Here is a 10000-nt window from a genome sequence, read left to right as displayed (position 1 = left end):
CTGCATAAATGCTCTTCTCACACTGTGTACCGTCAATGAGAGAGCGTCCCCGCCCCCCCGCGGATGCCCCCCCCCCCCCCCCCCTCCACAACAGCCGGCGCACCAGTGACGTCACTAGCCGTTGGGCTAGCAGTGCCACTGTTTGCACCAAACCGCGCGTAGAAGGTGTTGAGCTGGTCCGCAAGGGAGGTGTCGTCGCTCCCCATTGAGGGGGCGCTGACTTTGTAGTCAGTTATACTATAGCCCTCAGTCCCTGCCATAAGCCTCTTGTGTCATTCTGTGCCATTTGTGCCTCCATCTTGTCGGCATACGTCCTCTTAGCAAGTTTGACACAACGTGACTCCTCCCCTCCATCACAGCGTAACTCCTCCCCTCCATTACACGCTGTCACATAGAACATCACAACGTGACTCCTCCCCTCCATCACAACGTGACTCCTCCCCTCCAGCACAACGTGACTCCTCCCCTCCATTACACGCTGTCACACAGAACATCACAACGTGACTCCTCCCCTCCATCACAACGTGACTCCTCCCCTCCAGCACAACGTGACTCCTCCCCTCCATCACACCCTTACAAAAAAGTATCATCATCATAATAATCATGGTAACATGGTAGTTTGATGAAAGGCTGTAACATGGTAGTTTGATGAAAGGCTGTAACATGGTAGTTTGATGAAAGATTGTAACATGGTAGTTTGAGGAAAGGTTGTAACATGGTAGTTTGAGAAAATTTTGTAACATGGTAGTTTGAGGAAAGGCTGTAACATGGTAGTTTGATGAAAGGCTGTAACATGGTAGTTTGATGAAAGGCTGTAACATGGTAGTTTGATGAAAGGCTGTAACATGGTAGTTTGAGGAAAGGCTGTAACATGGTAGTTTGATGAAAGATTGTAACATGGTAGTTTGAGGAAAGATTGTAACATGGTAGTTTGAGGAAATGTTGTAACATGGTAGTTTGAGGAAATGTTGTAACATGGTAGTTTGAGGAAAGGCTGTAACATGGTAGTTTGATGAAAGGCTGTAACATGGTAGTTTGATGAAAGGCTGTAACATGGTAGTTTGAGGAAAGGCTGTAACATGGTAGTTTGATGAAAGATTGTAACATGGTAGTTTGAGGAAAGATTGTAAAATGGTAGTTTGAGGAAAGGTTGTAACATGGTAGTTTGAGGAAAGGTTGTAACATGGTAGTTTGAGGAAAGGTTGTAACATGGTAGTTTGAGGAAAGGTTGTAACATGGTAGTTTGATGAAAGGCTGTAACATGGTAGTTTGATGAAAGGCTGTAACATGGTAGTTTGATGAAAGGTTGTAACATGGTAGTTTGATGAAAGGCTGTAACATGGTTCCAGCCACTGTATAAATAATTTACTATAGTACTACCATGGTAAAAGTAAAATCAATCACCATGGTACCACTTCTGCAATTAAATCATATCATGGTATAATCTAATTCAAACTATAATACCATAATTTGTAACAATATTGAAATAATCATGATACTTTTTGGGAAATCTTTATCACTCAATATTTTTTTAAATACAGATGATTTTTTCCACAATAACATTTTGAACAAATGTCTTATATATACTTTGTATACCCAGAGATTGTGTAGTGGTTAATACCATCTCTGGAACTATATGGTACCCTTACTAGCCTGGGATAGGGTCATGCCAGAACCTTCTCTCCTGTGTCTCCTCTACTCTGTCTCCCTCTCTGCCTTCCTACTGTCACAATAAAGAACCTTCTCTCCTGTATCTCCCCACTCTGTCTCCCTCTCTGCCTTCCTACTGTCACAATAAAGAACCTTCTCACCTGTGTCTCCGCTCTCCGTTCTCTTTTTTATTGTGTAATAAACTTCAGAATGTTACCTTTCAAAAGAGACCAGACTCATGCATGTGCTATAAGTATAAAGTATAATAAATCGCAAATTACTTTGGGTATGCAATCGACAGGCGTTTTATGCAAATTTGCAGGACTGTATCGAGTGATAGTGTGTTGACATACAGATTGCAGTGACTGCTCTACCTCAAACTGTTTCTGACCACCACTGGCGCCATGGTTCTGCTTCATGCCGTCTTCAGTTTGACCTACAACGTCTAACCATGCGCGCTCTACTTCAACCTGTTCTGAGTGGTTCTCCTGCCCTGAGCCATCTTCTTGTATCTCATCCTGTATACCAGCACTTGTAGTCATATGCCTTTGTTCTTAGTTCTATTTATTACTTTAATGTTTATAATTTTCTTATATACCTTGATTCTATTGCTACTATGTATGTATATATATGCTTATTACATGTATTTATTGCTCCTATATCTGCCCATTGCGAACACGGGAGCTCTCTAACCCCTGTCCCTGTCTCCCTGTGTCTCTGGTCCCGCCCCATTGGGCCTGTCAAGGTGGTGTGATGGTCAACGTGGTGTGATGTTCCCTGCACCGTCCTTGATGTGGCTAACAGCGTCGACAGCAGCGGCTATTTTTCCTCAAACTGGTTCTGACTACCACAGGTGCGAAGGATCCACTCTACATTGCTCTAACTTTTCCTATGCCTTTTTCTTTGCTCTATTTGTTAAAAAATATTTAATGTTCCTTATATATTACTGCTACCATGTATGTATATAATATACGTGTTTCATTACATGTATATATATTAGTGCTGTCAGGCGATTAAAAAAAATGTATCTAATTAATTACAGGATTTGTAATTAATTAATCTAATTAATCGCATTTTAATCGCATAACCATTTTATGCCTGATATTCTATATTCTATAATCATATTTCAAATTGCATGTGTCCAGATGGCAGAATTCAGTACTGTATCTACAAAACCTTCTGTTTAATCATCTTCCGTCTATTAATTTGCTTAGATTTTTCAGGTCTGGTCAATTTGAGCATGGTGTTATTCACAGTCAAAGATAAATGTATGTATTGATATTCTCATTTGGTTCATTACAATTGACTCAAAATAAGATTTGCATTCAATCAATCACAGCGCAGATTGATTGATTGAATGAAAATGTTATTACCAGATTGTAGAATGGGTACAATACAGTACGGCTCAATACACACAATTGTTAAGGGGATGCAGACCAGAGAAAGACTTTCGTCTTGTTTACATCAGGGTCCCCCATTTTCAATTCATAATGAATTGTAAGTAAGGGTGCAACTTGCACCGTGCAATCCATTCTTTGTGGATCTAGCCCACAGTATTTCTGACACTGGGAATACATTCCCTGAGATTCATAGATGTCCCTAGAATCAGATACCAAGAACATGCAAATGGACCATATTAAAAGAAAGTCTGTAAATGTGTATTCTACATTCTCCTGGAATGAATGAGATACAAAGAAAATTATTAAAAAAAAATATATATATAAAAAAAAAAAAAAAATTGTAATTAATTTTGAGTTAATTTTCATAACGCGATAATTTGCTGTGTAATTAATTAATCTAATTAACGCGATAAACTGACAGCCCTAATATATATACATTCATACCAATTATTCGCCTGTTCTATTCTCCATCCATCTATCATCCATTGAGACACTATATTATCACCTGTTGGCGGACCCCCTTTGAACAGCCCATCTGAGGTTTCTCTCCTCCACGGCGCCTGTGGTGCTTATTCTTTTCTTTTCGTATTGCTAGGTTTTTAGTTAGTCGTTCCTTATCTTCATTGGGGAACGTCTGGAAGTGTCGCATATTTGGATTTGATGGTGGTTTTTGTTTTTGATCCATTGTGATGTTTCTTCTTGACTTGTACATTTGATTTGATTTGAATAAAGAACCTTCTCAAGATACAAGATTCCTTTATTGCCACACAACCAGGTTGGTGGTATTTGTGATCAGTACAGAGTGTATTAAGGTCTACAGTACATAAAACTGGAACATAGATACATGTACCCCCCCCCCCCTCCCCCCCCTTCCCAGCAATGGATACATAATACTGCACAACATGACACAATAAATACATAAATACAGCACAGCATGACACAGCACAACATAACACACGGAAGAGTCTAGTCCATCTCTGTCTCCTCTACTCTGTCTCCTTCTCTGCCTCCCTACTGTCTCAATAGAGAACCTTCTCTCCGGTGTTTCCCTCTCAGCCTTCCTACTGTCTCAATAACAACTGTCTCTCAATCTCCTATGTCTCACCTATACTCTGTCTCCCTCTCAGCCTTTCCTGCTGTCGCAATAACTAAAGCCTTCCTCTCTGATTGTATGTGTACCTGTCGGAGGTGGTGATGTCGACGGCCCGTCCCTCGTAGTGCAGGGAGTCCTCTGAGTGGTGACCGTCTTCGTCCCAGCCCTCCGTCACACGCAGCTTCACCCCGGGCCACATGTTCATCACCGAGATAGCCAGCGAGTTGAGCTTGTCTTTACAACGCTGTAGGAGGGAGTGATGGAGAGAGGGAGCGATGGGAGGAGGGAATGAAGTGATGGAGGGATGGAGAGAGGGAGGGATGGAGGGATGGAGGGAGGGAGGGGAGGAGGGAGGGATGAAGAAAAAAAGATGGTTAAAAATACAACTTCATCACATACATCAGAGAGTTCATTTTGTCCTTTCTATGCTGAATGGAGAGACACTGAGAGACACTGAGAGACACTGAGAGACACTGAGAGACACTGAGAGACACTGAGAGACACTGAGAGACACTGAGAGACACTGAGAGACACTGAGAGACACTGAGAGACACTGAGACACACTGAGAGACACTGAGAGACACTGAGAGACAGACACTGAGAGACACTGAGAGACACTGAGAGACACTGAGAGACACTGAGAGACACTGAGAGACACTGAGAGACACTGAGAGACACTGAGACACACTGAGAGACACTGAGAGACACTGAGAGACACTGAGAGACACTGAGACACACTGAGAGACACTGAGAGACACTGAGAGACACTGAGACACACTGAGAGACACTGAGAGACACTGAGAGACACTGAGAGACACTGAGAGACACTGAGAGACACTGAGAGACACTGAGATACTGAGACACTGAGACACTGAGAGACTCTAAGAGACACTGAGAGACACTGAGACACTGAGAGACACTGAGAGACACTGAGACACTGAGACACTGAGAGACACTGAGAGACACTGAGAGACACTGAGAGACACTGAGACACTGAGACACTGAGACACTGAGAGACACTGAGACACTGAGACACTGAGACACTGAGAGACACTGAGACACTGAGACACTGAGACACTGAGACACTGAGAGACACTGAGAGACACTGAGAGACACTGAGAGACACTGAGACACTGAGACACTGAGAGACACTGAGAGACACTGAGAGACACTGAGACACTGAGAGACACTGAGAGACACTGAGAGACACTGAGACACTGAGACACTGAGAGACACTGAGAGACACTGAGAGACACTGAGAGACACTGAGACACTGAGACACTGAGAGACACTGAGAGACACTGAGAGACTCTAAGAGACACTGAGACACTGAGAGACACTGAGAGACACTGAGAGACACTGAGAGACACTGAGAGACACTGAGAGACACTGAGAGACACTGAGACACTGAGAGACACTGAGAGACACTGAGAGACACTGAGAGACACTGAGAGACACTGAGAGACACTGAGAGACACTGAGAGACAGACACTGAGAGACACTGAGAGACACTGAGAGACACTGAGAGACACTGAGAGACAGACACTGAGAGACACTGAGACACACTGAGAGACACTGAGACACACTGAGAGACACTGAGAGACACTGAGAGACAGTGAGACACTGAGACACTGAGAGACACTGAGAGACACTGAGAGACAGACACTGAGAGACACTGAGAGACACTGAGAGACACTGAGAGACACTGAGAGACACTGAGAGACACTGAGAGACACTGAGAGACACTGAGACACACTGAGAGACACTGAGAGACACTGAGAGACACTGAGAGACACTGAGAGACACTGAGAGACACTGAGAGACACTGAGACACTGAGACACTGAGAGACACTGAGAGACAATGAGAGACACTGAGAGACACTGAGAGACACTGAGAGACACTGAGAGACACTGAGATACTGAGACGCTGAGAGACACTGAGAGACACTGAGATACTGAGACGCTGAGAGACACTGAGAGACACTGAGAGACACTGAGAGACACTGAGAGACAGTGAGAGACACTGAGAGACACTGAGAGACACTGAGACACTGAGACACTGAGAGACACTGAGAGACACTGAGACACTGAGACACTGAGAGACACTGAGAGACCCTGAGACACTGAGAGACACTGAGAGACACTGAGAGACACTGAGACACTGAGACACTGAGACACTGAGAGACACTGAGAGACACTGAGAGACACTGAGAGACACTGAGAGACACTGAGACACTGAGACACTGAGAGACACTGAGACACTGAGAGACACTGAGAGACACTGAGACACTGAGACACTGAGAGACACTGAGAGACTCTAAGAGACACTGAGAGACACTGAGACACTGAGAGACACTGAGAGACTCTAAGAGACACTGAGAGACACTGAGACACTGAGAGACACTGAGAGACACTGAGAGACACTGAGAGACACTGAGAGACACTGAGAGACACTGAGACACTGAGACACTGAGACACTGAGACACTGAGAGACACTGAGACACTGAGAGACACTGAGAGACCCTGAGACACTGAGAGACACTGAGAGACACTGAGACACTGAGACACTGAGAGACACTGAGAGACTCTAAGAGACACTGAGAGACACTGAGACACTGAGAGACTCTAAGAGATACTGAGAGACACTGAGACACTGAGAGACTCTAAGAGATACTGAGAGACACTGAGACACTGAGAGACACTGAGAGACTCTAAGAGACTCTAAGAGACACTGAGAGACACTGAGAGACACTGAGAGACTCTAAGAGATACTGAACCCCTAACTGCTTTTGATGAGCTAGTTGAAGCCTCACATGGCTACCTCCCCTGCCGGTGAATGTTGCGAGTGAATGGGTGAATGTTGTGAGTGAATGGGTGAATAAATGGGTGAATATTGTGAGTGAATGGGTGAATTTTGTGAGTGAATGGGTGCAGAGAGAGAGAGAGAGAGAGAGGGGGGAATAGAGAGACAAACAGCTTGTATTTACAATGCTGGAGAGAGAGAGGGGTTGAGAGATGCGAGAGTGATGCAGAGAGAAACAGAGAGAGTGAAAGGTTATCTTTACAGGGAGAAGAGAGAGAGAATGTTTGAGCTACATTTGTCACTGAAATGGGAGTACAACTTGTTCTTACAAGGCTGGCTTGTAACGATTTTAAAGTGGTTAATGATGGAGGGAGAGAGATGGATGCAGGAATGGGATGGGAGAGTTTGATGGAGAGAGAGAGAGAGAGAGAGAGAGAGAGAGAGAGAGAGAGAGAGAGAGAGAGAGAGAGAGAGAGAGAGAGAGAGAGAGAGAGAGAGAGAGAGAGAGAGAGAGAGAGATAACACATGTTCATGAGAGAGATGAAGGTATGTTTTCTTTTATCCACAGAAAAGGAGAGGGTGGAGAGGAGAAAGAGAGAAAGAAGAGATTAACTCAAGAGAGGAAGAGAGAGATGTACCGATACTGAATAAATGAGATTTATCCTAATAAGGCTTTAACACAGTGGCCTTTGGACTGTTTATAATACTAACCTGATTGAATTCGCCACATCGTTGGTTTATAAACCTAACTCTTAGCTTAACACTATATCCTTAACCTCACTGGAGACGTCAAGCCTATACCCTAAACTAAAATAGAGCTCACTTGCAGATCGGGTGGTTGATATCCTAATCTGTTTAAATTATTCATCAAAAACGAACATGCTCACTCATCATGCCATGGATGGCTCGCTGAATTGTAAACCTCATGAAACTACATGGTGCTTCTTTTAAAGTGATCACAGTTTTCCCGCATTTACCTTAATACTCATATGTACTCATAAAACCTGTTGCAGAATAAAAGATTGTGGGCTGCAAATCTCCTCACTAGTCACTACAGTATGCACACACACACACATACGCATGCACAGTGTGATACAACATATTACACAAAATTGCATCAGATGCTGGTCTAAAGTGTGCTAAATGGCACTTGACATCTCTTAAATTGTGATGACGTAGGTCACGCAGTTACTGAGGCAGGATGCTCTGAAGCATCCCGTCACTCCTAAAAAGATAAGGGATGCAAATGCAATACAATTTGTAATACCCCTGCAAATACTATCTTTTTGGAAACTGGTTAAAAAAAAGTTTCAAAAAACTGGTGAACACATTTTATATATAATACTTTGCAGTGCACGCGTTTTGGTTTGATCGCACGCTAATGAAATATACGTTTGCACATTTGAGCAGCATACAGCTGTCAATTACAGTAATATATTTTGAGTGACTTTCCAAAATGTAATGAATGAAAAATTCCCAGAATCCACGAATGAGTGATAGCTCTGTCTGGCATGTCATCCAAACGCCGTCCCCACATCAGTCTTAATTGTTGGTTATTTATCATCATGTTGACAGCAGTGCGCCGTGCGTAACCTGGCGCCATGCCCTCTGGTAAACGAGCAATCCGAATGTGTCAAATGTGGGATTAAGAATTAAAAAAAAAAACAGTGTCACAGTTAGTCTGTCTGTAGTTACTACGACCTGTTAACACTGCGCCATATGCTACAAATGGAACGTCCAGGGTTCGACAATGCCGTTTTTACGCACTTGACCTTTGTGCGTAATTCATATTCAAACGGCGATATGGTTGAATACGCTTTACAATCGTAGTCTAAAGAACAAGGACACAACGTTATGGACCAACGAGGCGATATCTAACCGAGTAGCTAGTATAACTAACAGCCAGGTATGTCAATAAACCTGCCCCGCCAACGAAAGATGAAAGCAGCGCCAGCAATCAATGCAATCATTCAGCTCTGGTTTAAACATTGAACCGGCAGCAAACAGAACAAACAAAGTGACGCAAGATCAGGTTTAACTTGGTCTAAAATGATCCAATCCTGTCAGCCAGATAGCCTGCTATTATAGTCAGCTGTCAAAGCCGGATTATAAAAACACGAACCCAATCGTTAAAGGGTCCCATTCTCTAGTCTCGCCACCCCGTCGTCTCACCTGTGTCATAAGTCTGTCCGCGGCCGTTTTCCTCCTCGTCTTTGAATATGATATCGGTGTTATAGTTTGGCGTCAGCTCTTAAAACGTTCGGAGTTCCTCGTGATCTTGCCCTCGTATCTCCCGCTGGCTCCGAGCGTCTTCCTCCGCGACGTTGGGGCTGAACTGCTTGTAGGCCAGCGGGGTGAGTTTTCTTCGGGGGGCCGCCTCTTGCCGTACCCCCTCCCCGGCCCGCAGCCCTCCGAGACGGGTGGCAGGAGGACCAGGGCGCACAGAGAGGTGACAAGGGCCACCAATCGGCACCGCGATCCGCATCTCCTCGGTGTATAGCCTATTAACCCCCCCCGACCCGGGAACTCTCCCCGCCGGGTGTCTCCCGGTTGGCCAGCCGGGGGGAAAGATCTTCAATATCGCACCGGGTCAACTCCCCGCGCCATCCTCACCCGGGACACCCGGCGCGACATGCCCGAAAGACGCTCATTTGGTTGTCCCGTTGAGCGCGTAAAGGGTGGACTATTATGATGAAATCCGCCTTGTGATGAGGGTCTACAGGTCTGACTGAATCACCTCCAGAATAGTCCGTTCGGATGCTTTATCAGGGTCTCCAAACTATAAACGCAAACTTTAATAGTGTTTTGTTTCCGTCCTACTATCGCAGCAGTTGTGAGCGCGGCGGCTGTAAAGTCCGTGTTTTTAAACAAACAGTTCAAAGTCGATCTGGCGGGTGTGTGAGAGTTTAAAGAGAGAGAGAGGGAGAGATAGAGAGGGCGCGCACGCACATGGTGATGGTTGCTAATATCCAAGTCGCAGTGCTGTGGTCTCCCTATCTTTCTTTTTAGTTTCTCGTCTCTCCTCTCCCCCTTTCTCTTGAGCAACTCACAATA

The 10000-nt window shown here is 44.6% G+C and overlaps 1 pseudogene across 1 annotated transcript in view; it reads right to left on the bottom strand.

Annotated features, from left to right (window-relative positions):
• The window catches only part of LOC311228149 (indian hedgehog B protein-like), a 69213-nt pseudogene that overhangs the window by 52006 nt on the left and 7207 nt on the right, over positions 1-10000 (bottom strand). The window contains exons 2-3 of the transcript in view: positions 9119-9489; positions 4230-4387 (exon numbers count right to left, since the gene is read on the bottom strand). The product of the transcript in view is annotated as an indian hedgehog B protein-like (transcript). The remainder of the gene's footprint in view (positions 1-4229; positions 4388-9118; positions 9490-10000) is intronic.

The sequence above is a fragment of the Notolepis coatsorum genome, assembly GCF_963971535.1.
Source record: "Notolepis coatsorum genome assembly, chromosome: 5".
Taxonomy (NCBI): Eukaryota; Metazoa; Chordata; class Actinopteri; order Aulopiformes; family Paralepididae; genus Notolepis; species Notolepis coatsorum.
The sequence above is the reverse complement of the archived record's forward strand: the minus strand, read 5'-3'. Positions and strand labels throughout refer to the sequence as shown.